This window comes from Hyperolius riggenbachi, chromosome 12 (assembly GCF_040937935.1).
Source record: "Hyperolius riggenbachi isolate aHypRig1 chromosome 12, aHypRig1.pri, whole genome shotgun sequence".
In the NCBI taxonomy this organism is placed as follows: Eukaryota; Metazoa; Chordata; class Amphibia; order Anura; family Hyperoliidae; genus Hyperolius; species Hyperolius riggenbachi.
Genome location: NC_090657.1, coordinates 56,118,703 through 56,135,432, shown reverse-complemented (window position 1 = coordinate 56,135,432; position 16,730 = coordinate 56,118,703).

Sequence of the window (16,730 nt, the reverse complement as noted above, 5' to 3'; positions counted from 1 at the left end):
CTTTGGTCCGATCTGAGGCACACACATTAAAAAATTTCCACACCGCTGAGCCACCCTGGGATGTGGGCACTATGGGGACCTCAGCAGCTGATGCTGAAGGGCAAGTTGGCTGGCTGTACATAGGTGGCGATACATGGTGCCGGACTCTGCCACCAGCTGTTTCTGATGAAGAGCTGCCCCAGCTTCTTTCAGAAACTTCTCTCCTCCTACTACTCTCTGACTCCCCCTCTGAACTGTCCCCCTCTTCATCTCCTCTATTGGGAACATACAGAGGATCCCTATTACCGTCATCATCGTAGTCATCCTGCCCAGCTTCGCTTGCCTCAGACAAATCCAAACTTGCACCATCAGTAGGTCCTTCATCCTCCTGACACGTTACATCCATAGTGTTGCCGCGTAACTCAGACATATGAGCTGGTGAAAATTCATCTGGCTGTAACAACAAGGGCTGTGCATCAGTGATTTCACCACTAAATAATTCTTGCGAAGTGTCAAATGCAGCGGAAGTGGTGCTAGTAGTAGCGCTGGTGGCTGAGCAAGATGAGGTGTTCTGTGTCGCTAAATACTCAACCACGTCCTGACAATCTTGGGAGGTGATGGGACGTGCCTTCTTCCGAGCACTGTACTGTGGGCCAGATCCACACGAAATTACATTTACACGACCTCGCGCAGACCTGCCGGGTGGCCTTCCTCTGGCTCTGGCACTACCTCTTCCTCTACCTGTTTTGTCCATATCGGGTATGCACGGAGTGGTATATCACACTGCGTGCACTCACGTAGGTAGGTGGGTTCACTTAACTGCACAGGTATGCGCACTGATGTGGTGGGTTCACTGAACAGAACAGGTATACAGTGGCGGGTTCACAGAACAGGTATGCAGTGGCAGGTTCACTGAACACAACAGGTATGCAGTGGCAGGTTCACTGAACACAACAGGTATGCAGTGGCGGGTTCACTGAACAGGTATACAGTGGCGGGTCCACTGAACAGAACAGGTATGCAGTGGCGGGTTCACTAAACAGAACAGGTATACAGTGGCGGGTTCACAGAACAGGTATGCAGTGGCAGGTTCACTGAACACAACAGGTATGCAGTGGCGGGTTCACTGAACAGGTATACAGTGGCGGGTCCACTGAACAGAACAGGTATGCAGTGGCGGGTTCACTAAACAGAACAGGTATACAGTGGCGGGTTCACAGAACAGGTATGCAGTGGCAGGTTCACTGAACACAACAGGTATGCAGTGGCGGGTTCACTGAACAGGTATACAGTGGCGGGTCCACTGAACAGAACAGGTATGCAGTGGCGGGTTCACTAAACAGAACAGGTATACAGTGGCGGGTTCACAGAACAGGTATGCAGTGGCAGGTTCACTGAACACAACAGGTATGCAGTGGCGGGTTCACTGAACAGGTATACAGTGGCGGGTCCACTGAACAGAACAGGTATGCAGTGGCGGGTTCACTGAACAGGTATACAGTGGCGGGTCCACTGAACAGAACAGGTATGCAGTGGCGGGTTCACTAAACAGAACAGGTATACAGTGGCGGGTTCACTAAACAGAACAGGTATACAGTGGCGGGTTCACAGAACAGGTATGCAGTGGCAGGTTCACTGAACACAACAGGTATGCAGTGGCGGGTTCACTGAACAGGTATACAGTGGCGGGTCCACTGAACAGAACAGGTATGCAGTGGCGGGTTCACTGAACAGGTATACAGTGGCGGGTCCACTGAACAGAACAGGTATGCAGTGGCGGGTTCACTAAACAGAACAGGTATACAGTGGCGGGTTCACTAAACAGAACAGGTATACAGTGGCGGGTTCACAGAACAGGTATGCAGTGGCAGGTTCACTGAACACAACAGGTATGCAGTGGCGGGTTCACTGAACAGGTATACAGTGGCGGGTCCACTGAACAGAACAGGTATGCAGTGGCGGGTTCACTGAACAGGTATACAGTGGCGGGTCCACTGAACAGAACAGGTATGCAGTGGCAGGTTCACTGAACAGGTATGCAGTGGTGGGTTCACAGAACAGGTATGCAGTGGTGGGTTCACAGCACAGGTATGCAGTGGTGGGTTCAATGAACAGGTATACAGTGGCGGGTCCACTGAACAGAACAGGTATGCAGTGGCAGGTTCACTGTACAGGTATGCAGTGGTGGGTTCACAGCACAGGTATGCAGTGGTGGGTTCACAGAACAGGTATGCAGTGGTGGGTTCACAGCACAGGTATGCAGTGGTGGGTTCAATGAACAGGTATACAGTGGCGGGTCCACTGAACAGAACAGGTATGCAGTGGCAGGTTCACTGAACAGGTATGCAGTGGTGGGTTCACAGCACAGGTATGCAGTGGTGGGTTCACAGAACAGGTATGCAGTGGTGGGTTCACAGCACAGGTATGCAGTGGTGGGTTCAATGAACAGGTATACAGTGGCGGGTCCACTGAACAGAACAGGTATGCAGTGGCAGGTTCACTGAACAGGTATGCAGTGGTGGGTTCACAGCACAGGTATGCAGTGGTGGGTTCACTGAACAGGTATGCAGTGGTGGGTTCACAGCACAGGTATGCAGTGGTGGGTTCACAGCACAGGTATGCAGTGGTGGGTTCACAGCACAGGTATGCAGTGGTGGGTTCACTGAACAGGTATGCAGTGGTGGGTTCACAGCACAGGTATGCAGTGGTGGGTTCACAGCACAGGTATGCAGTGGTGGGTTCACTGAACACAACAGGTATGCAGTGGCGGGTTCACTGAACAGGTATACAGTGGCGGGTCCACTGAACAGAACAGGTGTGCAGTGGCGGGTTCACTGAACAGGTATACAGTGGCGGGTCCACTGAACAGAACAGGTATGCAGTGGCGGGTTCACTAAACAGAACAGGTATACAGTGGCGGGTTCACTAAACAGAACAGGTATACAGTGGCGGGTTCACAGAACAGGTATGCAGTGGCAGGTTCACTGAACACAACAGGTATGCAGTGGCGGGTTCACTGAACAGGTATACAGTGGCGGGTCCACTGAACAGAACAGGTATGCAGTGGCGGGTTCACTGAACAGGTATACAGTGGCGGGTCCACTGAACAGAACAGGTATGCAGTGGCAGGTTCACTGAACAGGTATGCAGTGGTGGGTTCACAGCACAGGTATGCAGTGGTGGGTTCACAGAACAGGTATGCAGTGGTGGGTTCACAGCACAGGTATGCAGTGGTGGGTTCAATGAACAGGTATACAGTGGCGGGTCCACTGAACAGAACAGGTATGCAGTGGCAGGTTCACTGAACAGGTATGCAGTGGTGGGTTCACAGCACAGGTATGCAGTGGTGGGTTCACTGAACAGGTATGCAGTGGTGGGTTCACAGCACAGGTATGCAGTGGTGGGTTCACAGCACAGGTATGCAGTGGTGGGTTCACAGCACAGGTATGCAGTGGTGGGTTCACAGCACAGGTATGCAGTGTTGGGTTCACAGAACAGGTATGCAGCCAGACAGGAACAAGTTAAGCCTAACTAATCTTTCCCTGAGAGACAGTCTGCAGCAGCTCGCCCTACTCTCACTAACGCAGGCAGCACACGAGTGACCGTAATGGCCGCCGCTGCCTGCCTTATATAAGGGGGGGGTGGGGCTCCAGGGGCTAGTGTAGCCTAATTGGCTACACTGGGCCTGCTGACTGTGATGTAGAGGGTCAAAGTTGACCCTCCATGTGCATTATGGGGCGAACCGAACTTCCGCAAAGGTTCGCCTGCGGGACGCGAACGCGAACCACCGAAGTTCGCGTGGAACCGTTCGCAGGCGAACCGTTCGGCCCAACTCTATTGCCAATAGAGGGCTCCAATCAACAGTTTGTCCTGGTTTCTAATAGCTGTAGGAGCTGCCCTCCCCCCCCCCCCCCCCCCAAGTGTAATGTCTCTAAACTGAAGCAAAGTGTCCTATCCCCTTCTCCAATGAAAGTTTTTGTTTACTCATTGCTACTGATATTTACAGCAGTCCTTATCTGCCTGCTCTTTCTGTCGCAGGCCTCGGAAGTAGAGCAATAGAAGCCTCTAACAAACATTTACACATAAAAAGGTAGAATGGATTTTTTAAGTAATGTGTTACATTGGTAGCATGCTTTGTGCTAATGTGCTATTGAGATGCCCTGAGATACCCTGCTGTTCAGTTCACTTTAAGTAAGTGCTTTTAAAAACAAAGAAAACCCAGAGTATCCCCCATAAGGAGATGGGCTAATCCAAAACCTGTCAGATCTGTCACATTTGTATTGCCTATGCCTTCTGTAGACGACTGTAATTGGTAGTTAATTTTATTCTGGATTAAATGCACATTTAATTCATATGGATTCACATTGATTTAAAATCATATTTTTCTTTTCTTTTTGTGATAGTGGTCCCTTATATTGTTGTAACTATAAAGGTTTTGGTACTCAGGGAAAATGTTTCTATTTTTTCCATGTTTTTTTTTTCTTCCCTCATCATTAGAGTGCTGAGCTCTGTGCAACATGCAGAAACTGTTTTATCTTATCCATAATCCATATAATAAGATACACAGAGAAACCCATCACGGATCAAAGGTGCTGTCAAAAGTACATGAAAAGAAGCACATGGAAATGTAAAGCTTATTCCGGGCACACATGTTTCACAGTTCTGTGTAGGATCTCAATGGAATAAAAATAAACATATTTGATGCTGTAGTATTCTAAAAAATGTAAAAAGAATTTTACAAAAGACAAAGGTGTCATGGATCCAATTGTATTTATTTTAAGTCTTGTCAAAGCACAAAAAAAAACAAACAAACAACAAAAACAAAACCTTTAAAGAGTATCTGTATATTCAAGAAAATACCTCCGGGGATACTTACCTCAAGACCCCCTCCAGGGGTACTTACCTTGGGCTTCCCCCAATCATCTGGATCCTAACGAGGCTTCCACCGTCCTCTTCCGTGCTTCCATTAGCCTGCATGGGTCCCCAGAGTGTGGCAATGTAAATATTTACCTACCGCGATCCTGTGCTGGCACACTAGCCACTCTTCCTTCAGGTTAAGGCGGAATTAGCCAAACCCGATCAATCAGCTCTACTACACAGGTGCGAGCGGATACGATCGGCTTGGCTAATTCTGCCTAGCCCGAATGAAGAACCACTAGTGTGACTGTGCTGGATCCCGGCAAGGTAAATATATCACAACTTGTCAGTATTGGTCGGGGAAGGATTGCCGGAGGAAACGAGGTAGCCAGCGCTGGATTGCCTGCAGCTACAGGGATGGGGGAAGCCTCATTGAGACCCTAAGGCTTCCCCCTCCCAAGGTAAGTGCCCCCAGGGGATTTTTCTTCATACAGAGTCTCTTTAACATTTTCAGGACCGGCCGCCTAACCCCCTTTAAGGACCAGGCATTTTGCGGTGGGAGGTGCGCGTTTCGGGGGGTCAGGCGGCTGGATCCCCTCTGTGGCTGGCTGTGCAGTGTCCCCCCCATGGTGGCTGGTGTCCCCCCTTTTGCCAACAGCCATAACTCACCTTCAAGGCTCCAGCGATGAGCCGCAGTAGCCCCCTCTTCTCCGGCCGGCATCTCCGCTCCTAATGCCGCTCAGTTCCGGGTCGCGGCTTGATGACGTCATCAAGCCGGGACCCGGAACTGAGTGGCATTAGAAGTGGAGATGCCGGCCAGAGCAGAGAGGGGCGCCGATCGTCGCTGGAACGGCAGGGAGGTGAGTGGATCCTCTTCTTTTCCCCCTGCCGCTGCCGCTGTCAAAGTGATCACTACGATCCGACGGCGATCATAGTGATCACATGATCAGCAGCCATACGCGATAGCTTCTGATCACTCGGGGGAGATGTCAGCTTAATCTCCCCCCGGGTGCGCACATTCACGTCGGGAGTAGAAACGGCAGCCCAACGTAGATCCCATGCCGCATCAGGCTAGAACAGCCACAAGTGCGGCGTAGGATCTCATGCACGTGGTCCTGAAAAGGTTAAAGGGACTCAGAGCTGACAAAAGAAAAATACTTTATACATACATGGGGCTTCCTCCAGCCCCATCCACCTGGATCGCTCCCACGCCGCTGTCCTCCGACATCTGCAGCGTCGGTAACCGGGTCCCTGCACTTCCATCATCGCAGCCATTCTACGCAGGAGAAGTGCGCCCTCTACGTATCTCTCCAGCGTCTGCTGGAGAGATACGCAAACAGCGCACTTCTCTTATGCTAGACTGGCTCCGACTGATGAAAGTGAGGGGACCTCATTCCCAAAGCTGCAGACATCAGAGGACGGTGGCGTGGGAGCGATTCAGAAAGGTGGGGCTGGAGGAAGCCCCATGTATGTATAAACTATTTTTATTTTGTCTGCTCTGGTACACTTTAAGGTCAATCAGTATCACACAAGTGAATTACATGGTGCATTTGGGGAGGCAACTACTGTAGTTTCAGGGGTTAATACCGCCAAAGCTGAAAAACAGTTGCAAGAAAACAAATGGCTCTCATTATCAGTACTCGTCATTAGCAAGAAGACAGATATATCTCATTATGAGAACTTTAAGCTTCACTCAGCATCTTGTAGGAATGCACCAACACATCATTAGACAGAAACTAGAAATGTGCTGCATGTGCGCCAAGTAGGTACCAAGATTACTCTCAAAAGAGTAGATGCTTTAAGTTGGTAACCTCTGCCAATACTATAGCGGGTGGAGTGAGAGGTCAACATTCAATGTTTTACAATAGTATAATGACATTAAACAATGTATGCTTAAAAACAAGAAGAGAATCGAGAGCCCAATATGGTGCAGTATTGTCAGGTAAAATGAAGAGTTCAATACAATTTTATGTATGGTAGCACAACTCAGTGGGTCAAGCAGTAGGTTTGAGGCGCTCAAACCTACTACTTGACCCACTGAGTTGTGCTCCCATTTTTGCCTGAGGAAGCGGGGTCACGCCCGCGAAAAGCATTGCGTTTGTGGAGTTGAATAAATTACTTGTCAATTCTGTTTTTATCGAGACTCAAGCGAGTTTTCTTTTTTTTTAAGAGGGAGGTAAGTCCACCCTAACATCCCCCTCTGCTTTTAAACAGATTTTCAAACGTTTTACTCTACTCTGGCGCCTCTATATACCGAGCTTTTGCTGATTAAACAATGTATGTTTTTTGTATAATGTCAAGGTTGTGTCCCACTGGATGTATTGAACCTTTTAGTACAATAAGAGGTACCGTATATTCCGGCGTATAAGACGACTGGGCGTATAAGACGACCCCCCAACTTTTCCAGTTAAAATATAGAGTTTGGGGTATAGTCGCCGTATAAGACTACCCCTCTTCCAACACACACCGAATTAAAATAAAAAAAATCATATACTGGTGCTTTGTATGAACAGATACTGGTGCTGTACTGTATGTGTTGCCCAGTATATAACAGTATATAGTCAATTGACTTGTTGCATTGGTCAACTCTCCTTAAGTAGACTGGTCAGCTCTCCTTGTCTACCTGTTTATCAGAGTGGTATGGAAGAATAGATTGCGCTCCCTCAGCAGGGAGATCTGAGAGGCGGTAACAGGGTAGGGCGTAACACCCGGCATCAATGACACCCGGAGTATAAGACGACCCCCAACTTTTCAGAAGATTTTCATGGGTTAAAAAGTAGTCTTATACGCAGGAATATACAGTAATAATATCTTAAAAGACCACTATGGCGAAAAATGGTGAAATTTAAAATACATATAAACACATACAAATAAATGTTTCTTCCAAAGTAAAATTAGCTATGAATCACCTTTCTCCAATGTTCCTGTTGCTTACAGTAGGTAGTAAAATTCTGACAGAACCAGCAGGCTTTGGACTAGTCCATCTCTTCAGGGGGGATATTCAGCATGCCCTTTATTGTTTGTTTATCGGATGTCGGATCTGTCAGATTTCTACTACCTACTGTAAGTTACAGCAACATGGGATATAAGTAATGTATGCTCGTTTTACTCCAGAAGAAACATACTTCTTATTTACATGTGTTTTACATTTGAAGATTTTCGATATAGTGGTCCTTTAATGTCTTTGTTTAATAAATATTGTTTTTCAGACTATGGGGTTGATTCATTATAACAAATAGTGTGCCTTATCAGAGTTAACATGCCTTATCAGAGTTAACATGTCTTATTAGAGTTAACATGCCTTATCAGAGTAGCATAGCGAGCGCTACGAACTTTTACCTGCTAATTCGCAATGACGAGAGCTTCACTCGTCCTGCCCTGAGCCCCTGCGGGTCCTTTCACTTTAAAGGACATTATCCCCACACTTTGATTGGCCCTATAGGCTGCCTGTCACTTGACAGGAAACTCGAAGGGCAGCCTATTGGGCCAATCAAAGTGCGGGGATAATGTCTTTAAGCCACGTCATTGCTCTCCAGAAGCTTTTGTATGCTGTGACTAAATATTTAAAATAAGAAGCTAAAATAGGCTGAAACAACACAAATCACAAATGTAATTTTGTCCTCTCAGGCATTGCGCTCGACAAACATTTTGGACTGTTTAAGAAAGAAAGTGGAAAATTGATCAGCGAGTGGAAACAGTTTGGATCACGGCCCGCATTGATTAATGGTACCTGCTGATTAGGAGTGAAATTGACTTCCCAATGTTTCCCCAAGCCAGCAACATTATTCAGCAGCGACTTATGTTGCAAATTGGTAATGAGCCTGAAATCAGGACAGAATTATTCTAAGTGTTTTTCATTACTGCTAGATGGCAGCGAATGTCAAAAACACACAATAGCAGCAGAGACAGCTGTATTCAGGGTTAGAGAAGGATGAGCCACTGGATTTTTGTATTGCTTATTGTTCAATTTTCATTTGCTTCACGCCTACATCTCTATTATGTTCTAAAAGGATAATAAAAAATAAAGGCACATTCCAAGCATCCCGAAAGCAAAGCCTTAAAATACAAACGCTCTATACCTTCGGTTTTGCTGCTGGTGGTGGTTTGAACACTATGTGGGAGTGTTGGTGGTTTGTTTTATCCCTGCATCCAGGGCTGTAACAACATCCTTCTGGACCCTCCCAGCAAACAAATCATCACTGGGACCTCTGCAGCACCATGCAACACCCCCCCCCCCCCCCCCCCACACACACACACACACACACTTCTTTCTGGAGCCCAAGATTTACACCTCCTAAGTCCCAGAAGTCACTCACTCTGCTGCATGTCCAGCTTCCAATGCATGTCATATAATCGGGTGGCAGAGGGGGAAGCATAGAGCAAGTGGCTGCTGGGAGGAGGAGGAGATGAAATGCTATGAGAGCAGGTAAATATATTTACACAATACTCTGATGCACTACCCTGCATGTGGTTTGAGAGAGGGAGGAGGGATGGGCCCCCATAGACACCAGGCCCCCATGATTGTGGAGGTTGTGTTAATTTTGGGAGGGGTAGGGGAAAACAAAAGAAGCCCTGGGGCACCAAAATGGCCAGAAACAGCCCTGGATCGAATAAATAATACAACTGGTAAAAATAATACAGATATGAGTGACTAGGGGATTTAATTGGGATGTGGTCTTGAATTCAGGAGTAAGACAGCTTGGGGAAAGAAAAACAAAACAAGGGAGAAAGACCCAGCGCCCCAATGGTGCAGTATGTTATAGTAAGTCGAAGGAGAATACTTTTCTCAACTAATACTCACAAGTATGGGTCACCTGCAAGGCAACCACTGTGTAAGCAGATGGGGATCATAGGACTGTTCCCACTCAGTTTTAAAAGTCGCTCTCTGTAGTAATAGGGTAATAGGAAATCAAGGATACACCCCTCCACCAAGGATGGACAACAAAGGAAATTGAGATACAGATGATACAGAGGTGCCAACTATAATAAAATACTTAAAAACCATTTAAAAAGGAGGTAGTGGGAAAGAAAAGGTTCCTGAGCCTGAAAGTTTTGGTACGGATGGACTTGTATTGATGGCCTGATGGGAGAAGGTTGAGGTGGCGATTTCCTGGGTGGGAGTTCTCATTTGCTATCCTATTTGTACTGATTCTCACTCTAGTGGTGTGAATTAGAGATGACCCGAACGGTTCGCCGGCGAACGGTTCCAGGCGAACTTTGGGTGGTTCGCGTTCGCCTCCAGAGGCAAATTTTTGCAGAAGTTCGATTCACCCCATAATGCTCCATTAAGGTCAACTTTGACCCTCTACATCACAGTCAGCAGGCACATTATCACCAATCAGACTACATTCACTCCTGAACCATCATCACAACCCCCCCCCCCCCTGCTTATAATAGGCAAGGTTATCCAGCCGTTTTACTCACTCGTCTTCCTACAGTAATTAGTTAAGGGACAGCTGCTGACAGACTCTGCTAGGGATAGCTTGGTTAGGCTTGTTAGCTTGCTCCTAGGCTGATCGTTATTCCTTATATTGCACCCCACAACAGCTCCCTTCTTCCTCTCGCTCCTCTCCTCCTCCAGAGGAGAAGGGTCTTGTCTTCCAGGGAACTGTAGGATTTCAAAAGCCAGCTTACATACATTGGCCGGGAATCGAACCCAGGTCTAGTGCTTGGTAGGCAGCTCTCCTCACCACTATACCACCAACAACACTACATGCTAAAGCCAGCCTAGCATGTACCATTATGATATATCCAAGAGAAACCAACTCACAAGCAATGCACTTAAATCCGCACCGATGGAATTGACGATGTGCTGTGATCACCCCTGGAGTCACAGGGATTATATGTATCAGTTGAAAGGATCTGCACCGTCTAAAACATGAGTGATCCTTCCTCAGAATGGTTCCAGTACACACTATCTGTATCTATAGTGTGTACTGGAATCATTCTGAGGAATGATTATATCTGAAACGCCGTGCGTCATGGTGACCCAGCACACACTTATATTTTGCCTGTGATGGTTTTAAAGAGCTTTAAATAAATACTCATGTTTTAGATGGTGCGGATCCTTTCAACCAAAAGCCAACTCAAATACATTGGACAGGAATCAAACCCAGGCCTAACGCATGGTAGGCTGCTATCCTAACCATTATACCACCAACACAACACACTACAATGCTACATGCTGAAGCCAGCCTAGCAAGTACCATTGTGATATACCCAAGAGAAAAATGATCTCTCTCTCTCTCTCCCTCTCTCTCTCTCTCTCTCTCTCTATCCCCCTCTCCCCTCTCTCTCTCTCTCTCTCTCTCTCTCTCTCCTGAATTTTCAGCTTAAAACCATCAATGGATACCGGCAGAATTTCACAGGCAATTTCAGAATTCCACCGGGTTAAAAAAGAAATTCCGTTCCGACCAAACAGACCGGAATGACCAAGAGAGAGAGAGAGAGAGGAATCTACATGGCTATCTGGGGTTCTCTTCGGACAACTGTTGAACACAAAAGGCAAGGCCATGCCTGGGAGGGCTTGAACCACCAACCTTTCAGTTAACAGCCAAATGCACTAACCAATTGTGCCACAGAGACTGTGTACCAAAAGACTGTGCACGCAGTTGCTGTTGAATGATTTTATGGAGATGTATGTGTGTCTTTTGGAGGGATGAAGTAAGTCTGCTCCAAGAAGATTCAGCATGTAGTGTTGGTGGTGTAATTGCGTGGATATCAGCCTACCGCGCGGTAGGCCTGGGTTTGATTCCTGGCCAATGTATGTGAGTTGGCTTTTGACATACTACAAATCCCTAAGCAAGCTTATTTTTCTCTTGGATATATCATAATGGTACATGCTAGGCTGGCTTCAGCATGTAGCATTGCAGTGTGTTGTGTTGGTGGTATAATGGTTAGGATAGCAGCCTATCACATGGTAGGCCTGGGTTCGATTCCTGGCCAATGTATGTGAGTTGGCTTTTGACATACTACAAATCCCTAAGCAAGCTAATTTTTCTCTTGGATATATCATAATGGTACATGCTAGGCTGGCTTCAGCATGTAGCATTGTAGTGTGTTTTGTTGGTGGTATAATGGTTAGGATAGCAGCCTACCATGCGGTAGGCCTGGGTTCGATTCCTGGCCAATGTTTGTGAGTTGGGTTTTGACATCCTACAAATCCCTAAGCAAGCTCATTTTTCTCTTGGATATATCATAATGGTACATGCTAGGCTGGCTTCAGCATGTAGTGTTGGTGGTGGTATAGTGGTGAGGAGAGCTGCCTACCAAGCACTAGACCTGGGTTTGATTCCTGGCCAATGTATTTAAGCTGGCTTTTGAAATCCTACAATTCCCTGGAAGACAAGACCCTCCTCCTCCCTCCGGTAGAAGGGAGGAGGGAGGAAGGAAGATTACATTTCCTGATGTTGTAAAGCAGTGTAGGCCAAATTGAACATTAAATGAAATTTGTGACTTTAAAACAATGCTTTGTGTCAAATCCAGATTTTTTTCCGGGACTTTTGATGTCTATTCTACTTAACCATGTCTCGCTCCAGGTATTAGTCCCCTTGAAACATCTTTTCCATCACTTTTGTGGCAGGATATTTTTTTCTAATTTTCCAAGTTCGCCTCTCCATTGAAGTCTATTGCAGTTCGCGAAAGTTCACGCGAACCGAACTTTCACGGTAGGTTCGCGAACCAGGTTTGCGAACCTAAAATCGGAGGTTCGGGCCATCTCTAGTGTGAATTAGGTCCACTGAATGCATGGGTGCTCCAATGATTCTCTCCGCTGTGCTGATGACCATCTGGAGTTTCTTCCTGTCACTCATGTAGCTGCCTGCCATTCCAAAATGTACCCGAAATGAACCTTGAGTACAAAAACTATTACTTACCTAAAAAGAAGGAAGCCTCTGGATTCTATAGAGGCTTCCTACACCATCCTCCGCTCCACCCTTTTTGAGCACGCCTCCTTGAGGAATTCTGAGGGTTTCTTGGAATGAACACCGAGTCACAAGCACGGATGTACTGTGCCTGTGCAAGCATTGCCATATTGAGCAGTAAGCAGGAGCCACCCATGCAGGTGCAAAATGACCACGCTGGTGCCAGAATAGGAGTACATCCCCAATGTGCTGGAGGGTCCCAGGCAGTGGCGGAGGTCCGGAGGACAGTGTGGGAAGCCTCTGAAGGATCCAGAGCCTTCCCTTTGCTTAGGTGAGTATTTGTGTTTTCACTCAAGGTTTACCTCTTGTTTGTTTTAACAGTTTCTACTTAACAATTTATACTAAAATACATTGCATACTTGCCAAAAAGAAAAGTAAGAAAAACAAAAATATTCCCCCTTTTTTATTTTTTAAAGATAAGAATGACAGGATCCCTAAAGCTAACTAGATGCGAGTAGCGGCCCCCTCCTTTCATTTTGTATCTCATTGATTTTGACAGCAAGCAGACGAAGACAAGTTAAGACCCAGCAGGCTCCCATTGGTTACAATCAGGTGAACAGCACTAAATAGGAACACAGAGCACGGCAAGAACCGTCCGTCCAATCTCGGCATTGCTGGAAGTTATGCGTTTGCATCAATTCTCATTTTCATTCAGCTTTCCTTGTTGGTGTCGTCTAAATGTTGTTTTGCAGAGTTCAACCCAGGGACAGCGTGAAAAACTGTGTATTGAATTTTAAATACAGATACAGAAGAGAAAGTAATGCAGGGACGGGAATAAAAAAAAATAATATACACATAGGCCTCGGAAGCTCAGGAAAATCCATATTGCCCTAATATTTTATAAAAGTCAGCTTGGCTTTTGAAATTGCTTTGAAAAATAGCATTAATCACCTTTCACATAGGCTTGTCGTGTTTATAAGCTCATAATGCATGACGCCTGTTATTTCGGAGCCAGGTTCTTTCAAACGCCGAAATGATTTTTTTGAACATTATGCCGTAAAATGTCTTTAGTCAGACAACAAAGGGAAGAGACAGTTTGAGTGTGCCAGCAGAATCCCAGATGAAAGGGTGACGATAAGAATAACGTATCAATACGTACAACACGACAAAAAATAAAATAAAGCAGTATTGGTCACATTGCTGGTATCTGCAAAAATTCTTGGAATTGTCAGAGATGCACGGACGGAAATATCAAAAAACAAGACTTGGCCAATTAGTGGGAAAATGAAAGCCCAGATGTCACCTTCTTTGTAAATATAAACAAAGATCTGCACTAGATTATGGTTCTGATTAACGGATACATCTCCTAAGATATCCCTGGGGATCTCTAGAGTGGATGTCATTAGCGATCCAGGAAACCTGAACTGGAGTTTCCTTCTTTAAATGAATATCAGATATAAGGTTGGAAACAATCCTCTCTTGGGTCATTTACACAGTAAACTCACGGTTATCTAAAATAATAATAATAATAATAATAATATGGTAGGACCTTAGACTATGAGTATGATAGGATTAGATTGTGAGCGCCTCTGAGGACAGTCAGGGACAAGACTATGTACTAAGTGCTGCAGGAGATGTCAGAAAATTCCAAAAAAACGCAGGTCTGAAAGTCCTGGTCATCACAATTAACAAGGAAAGGGGCAGGGGGAAAAATACTGGGCTGCAGGAGGGGGCGTAAATAATTGCTGTACTTGGGGGGCTGGAGGAGTTAATGGCTGCACTTAAAGCGGACTATAACCCTGAATTTCAACTTTGCTCTAAAACATTATTTACAGCATATTATATGCAACCAGCATTTTTTTTTACTAGACCAGCATTGGAAGGGTTACACAGAGAGTTTTAAAGTTCTGTGGAGAGAGCTGCTCCCGGCAGCCGAAGTTTAAATAGATACATTTCAGTAAACAAAATGTAGCAAGTGGTGAATGTTACACACTTTTTGGCTGTCCTCCAGCTCCTGCACAGTCAGAGAGAGTGAGTCACATTCCACAGTTGTTACATTTTGTTTTGCTGAAATGTATCTATGTAAGCTTCGGATGCGGCAGCAGTTCTCTCCAGGAACTTTAAAGCTGTGTGTGTAACCCTTCCAATGCTGGTCTAGTAAAAAAAAATGCTGGTTGCATATAATATGCTGTAAATAATGTTTTAGAGCAAAATTGAAATGCAGGGTTATATTCCGCTTTAAAGGACAGGAGGGGTTAATGGCTGCAATCTTCCCATCAACTCTGACCAGCTTCCCTGTCCCTGCTGAAGAGATGCACCCCCCAGAACATGATACTGCCACCACCATATTTGACAGTGGGGATGGTGTGTTCAGAGTGATGTGCAGTGTTAGTTTTCCGCCACACATAGTGTTTTTCATTTTGGCCAAAAAGTTCAGTTTTGGTCTCATCTGACCAGAGCACCTTCTTCCACATGTTTGCTGTGTCCCCCACATGGCTCGTGGCAAACTGCAAACGGGATTTCCTATGCTTTTCTGTTAACAATGGCTTTCTTCTTGCCACACTTCCATAAAGGCCAATTTTGTGCAGTGCATGACTAATAGTTGTCCTATGGACAGATTCCCCCACCTGAGCTGTAGACCTTTGCAGTCCGTCCAGAGTCACTATGGGCCTCTTGACTGCATTTGTGATCAGCGCTCTCCTTGTTCGGCCTGTGAGTTTAGGTGGACGGCCTTGTCTTGGTAGGTGTAATGATCTGCAGGAGATTTCCAGTTAGCGCACACCGTGTGCGCCGAAGCAGAAGAAAATCGCCGCAGTCACAGAAGCAAAGCACCCAGTATAGATTTGTAGAGGAGAATTCCAACCAGCAGATGGAGCTGTGGAGCACAGAGGAACAAGTCCTCTGTACCGACACAGATGCCAGATTGAAATTGCACGATTGAGCAACACTGAGCAATATAAAGTAACAACTCAGAAGAAAGCAAAAACAGGGACAGACAATATGAATGTCTACCAATCTAGTCGTGACCCCGTGATGGTAGACATATCACATCATAGCAAGACAGAGTGAGAAAGCTAATCGCAAGAAAGGCGATTGCTATCAGCAACACAAGACTGAGCAAAGACAGAGCATGAATTAAGTAAGGAAGACACAGCAAATAACCACAATCTGAATGCCAAGGAAAATAACAAAAGTACTAGCTAAACTCGGTCCCCGCACGTTATGCGCAACAGAGACAAGCGCATTAACGTTACGGCCACTGCACGTTAAGCGCAACAGTGGCAAAACGTACCAACCCTGACTAACAAATGAACACAGAAAATGACGACAGACAAATAACGTGAACGCTTGCTAATCAGTTGCCTCACCCCAGACAACAGTAAGCGTTTGTGCTAGACAAGACAGACTGAAGGAGCAACCAGTAGCAACCGCAGCTAAGGCTATACTCCAAGAGTCAGACAAGGGAGATCCACCGCCTCTACCGCTAGGGCGAATGCGATCTAGGAGCGAGACCAAACGATTCACTGACAACCACCGCAGGTGACAGTACAATCGCAAGGACAGGACAAGACAGAACAGGAATAAACAGTACAAATAAAACAGAACCTGACTGCACTATAGGAAATGCAAAGTGCACTCCCCAATAATAACTACACTAGATTATTCGCCACAAGATACAAAAAAGGGTGAGGCTCCAAGGTACGTTTCCCTAATCAGAAACTATGTCGAGTGAGGAATTCTGGGAGGAAGTGACATTTATACTAGAAATCCTCAAAGGAAGCAGACAAGCAATTTGCATGACAAGTGGATGCAAATCAGCCAGCCTTTCAAACTGACAGAAAGGTCTCTTTTCCTTGCACTGAACCATGCAAACTGCATAGGAAACAACACAGTCCAGAGAATCAAGACCAGCAGAGCGGATTCTGACAGTAGGTTTACAGTTGTGCCATACTCCTTCCATTTCTAAATGATCGTTTTAACAGTGCTCCGTGGGATGTTCAAGGCTTTGGAAATCTTTTTGTAGCCTAAGCC